General features: G+C 39.1%; 1 long non-coding RNA gene across 3 annotated transcripts; it reads left to right on the forward strand.

Moving 5' to 3' along the window:
* The first annotated feature begins 1008 nt into the window (after positions 1-1008).
* Positions 1009-2407, forward strand: LOC132044719 (uncharacterized). Of its 3 annotated transcripts, none has more exons than XR_009412245.1 (3): positions 1009-1063; positions 1181-1540; positions 1672-2407. It is a non-coding gene; the product is annotated as an uncharacterized LOC132044719 (long non-coding RNA). The 3 variants fall into 3 exon arrangements; XR_009412247.1 differs by having other exon boundaries at positions 1181-1507; XR_009412246.1 differs by lacking the exon at positions 1009-1063 and adding an exon at positions 1077-1123.
* The last annotated feature ends 903 nt before the right edge of the window (positions 2408-3310 follow it).

Consider the following 3310-nt stretch of genomic DNA (forward strand, 5'->3'; position numbering starts at 1 on the left):
TTTCCCTTTTAGGTTGACTACCTCCGAATAGAGTCTTGCTTTTAGGTTGACTACCTCCGAATAAAGTCATATTTTCAATTCAGGTTGACTACCTCCGAATACAGTCATGCTTTTAGGTTGACTACCTCCGAATAAAGTCATGCTTTTAAATTTAGGTTGACTAACTCCGAATATAGTCATGCTTTTAGGTTGACTACCTCCAAACGCAGTCCTGTTTTTAAATTTCAGGTTGACTACCTCCGAATATAGTCATGTTTTCAGGTTGACTACCTCCGAATAAAGTCATGTTTATGAATTTTAGGTTGACTACCTCCGAATAAGGTTATGTTTTAATTTTAATTAAGTTGACTACCTCCGAATAAAGTCACGTTTCTAATTTTAAGTTGACTACCTCCGAATAAAGTCATGTTTATGCTTTTAGGTTGACCACCTCCGAATGCAGTCATGTTTATGAATTTTAGGTTGACTACCTCCGAATAAAGTCATGTTTTAATTTTAGGTTGACTACCTCCGAATAAAGTCGAGTTTCTAATTTCAGGTTGACTACCTCCGAATACAGTCATGCTTTTAGGTTGACTACCTCCGAATAAAGTCATGCTTTTAAATTTAGATTGACTACCTCCGAATATAGTCATGTTTTTAGGTTGACTACCTCCGAATAAAGTCATGCTCCTAATTTGACTACTTCCAAATACAGTCATGTTTAGTTAACTACCTCCCAATATGATCACAAATAGTCTATGGTTTTTCTAACGCTCAAAATTTTCCGGTGCAAACTGGGACAAGAAATTTTGTTCGTGTTATTTGTTTTAATAACAAGTCAGGAGCCACCTGAAGAATGGGAAACAAGTCAGGACCCGCCTGAAGAATGGGAAGCAAGTCGCACCCGCCCCGAAGAATGGGAACAAGTCGAGGACCCGCCCGAAGAATGGGAAGAAAGTCAGGACCCGCCCGAAAGAATGGGAAACGGTCGTGACCCTCTGGAAATGGGATTTAGTTAGCGGGGACCCCTCCTGGAGAATGGGATTTAGTTTATCAGGACCCTCCTGGAGAATGGGATTTAGTTTAGACCTCTCGGAAATGGGATTTAGTTTAGCAGGACCCTCCTGGAAAATGGGATTTAGTTTATAAGGACCCTCCTGAAAAATGGGATTTAGTTTATCAGGAAAATGGGATTTAGTTTATCAGGACCCTCCTGGAAAATGGGATTTAGTTAGCAGGACCCTCCTGGAGAATGGGATTTAGTTTATCAGGACCCTCCTGAAAAATGGGATTTAGTTTATCAGGACCCTCCTGGAAAATGGGATTTAGTTTATCAGGACCCTCCTGGAAAATGGGATTTAGTTTATCAGGACCCTCTTGGAAAATGGGATTTAGTTTATCAGGACCCTCCTGGAAAATGGGATTTAGTTTATCAGGACCCTCCTGGAAAATGGGATTTAGTTAGCAGGACCCTCCTGGAGAATGGGATTTAGTTTATCAGGACCCTCCTGGAAAATGGGATTTAGTTTATCAGGACCCTCCTGGAAAATGGGATTTAGTTAAAGGGACCCCTCCGGGAGAAACGGGATTTAGTTTATCGGACCCTCCCGGAAAATGGGATTTAGTTTATCGGGACCCTCCCGGAAAATGGGATTTAGGCGCGAGGTCCTCCTGGAAAATGGGATTTAGTTTATCAGGACCCTCCTGGATAATGGGATTTAGTTATCAGGACCCTCCTGGATAGTGGAATTTAGTTTAATCAGGAGAGGTACTTCCTAGTTGGAGCGTTTGATTTTACTCTCATAATTGAATTATTTTATAGTTTATAATTTTGCTAACACTAACAAAATTTCCTGGTGGAAACTGGGACAGAAATTTTTTGTTCGTGTTCGTTGTTTTTGGTAATTTGCAGGACCCACCTGAAGAATGGGAGAAAGTTGCAGGATCTGCCCAGACATCAGGAACCCGCCTGGAGAATAGGGATAATTTTCAATTTCAAGCTCAGGAGCCCGCCTGAAGAATAGGGTGTACTTTCAGTTGGTTTCAAGTTCAGTCAGAAGTAGCAGGAGCCCCGCCTAGAGAATAGGGATGACTTTAAATTTTAAGTTCAGAAACAAGCATGAAGATTCAAGTCAAGATTCAAGAGAAGCTGCATAGATAGAGTCTTGTACTTGTATTTTCTTTTTAACTTTTTATTTTTCATTTTTGATGTAATAACAGGAGCCGCGGACCGGAACCTCGACAGGACCTCAATCGACTCCCCCAACTCAGTATGTTTCATCACCCATCTTACCTCTTGAACTACACGAGACCTGATTCCCTTATAACCCGGGATATGTAGGATGCCCAAGACCAGGGCTCGGTCACATTTTGTTCCATTCCTTTCTCTTCCCTCAAATAAAGGTCGGGTCCAAATTGGTCTCGTTGTCTACGTCTTTGTCTGAGAACGCTCCGCGTCCCCAACCAAAGAGGGACAGGCTGTAGACACGTAATTTTGACCCTCCCTGTGTGTTTCACCTATAGTTTTTAAATATTTCATTTAATTTTAATTTTTGACATGTCGATTTTATTCTATTTTTTTACTTGGTAGGCTTATTTGCGAAAAATCAAAAGAACAAAAATACTTACTATTTTTGGAGTATAAATTTTTGTATTTTTAAAGAAAAAAAAATTACAAAAATATGTTTTTTTTTTAGAATTTAATTTATCTAGCTAGTTATTTTTTGTTAAATATTATATTTTTTCTCTATTTAGAAATAGTTGTCGAGTATTTTCCATTTTTACAATCAAATAAAGGGTAAATGAAAAACACATGACAAAAAGGGAGATATGCTTTTTTAAAAAGGGGAATCTTTTTCTGTTGAATACATATACACATCACACAAAAAGACGAAAGAAAGGGAAACAGATTTTTGAAAATAAAGGTGAAGGAACACGTGATTGAGGGGGAATTTGTTATTGGGGCGGGCCCACTATTATTTTAGGGTTGGTTTTGTTTTCCACCAATATATAATACCTCAAAAAGACCTAGAACCTACACAGATAGTCAGCGCAACACTCACACACACACAATTCACAAAACATTGAGATATACCCATACACATATATACATGAACATGAACACACACCATTAAAACACTGTAAAAACACGACCAAACTCCATTAAAAACCACCACTTAAATTGGCCGGGTTGGTCCGGCTCGAGGGCCATCGGTTTCTCGTCGGCCGGTATCTAGTCGATGTTCGGGGCTCGTCAATGATTTTTCTTGAAGTTTTGTTTTGGTTTTCACCGTAGCAGCAAAGTTTTTTTTTTAAAAAAAAATTTCAA

Source organism: Lycium ferocissimum, unplaced genomic scaffold (genome assembly GCF_029784015.1).
Source record: "Lycium ferocissimum isolate CSIRO_LF1 unplaced genomic scaffold, AGI_CSIRO_Lferr_CH_V1 ctg5116, whole genome shotgun sequence".
NCBI lineage: Eukaryota > Viridiplantae > Streptophyta > Magnoliopsida > Solanales > Solanaceae > Lycium > Lycium ferocissimum.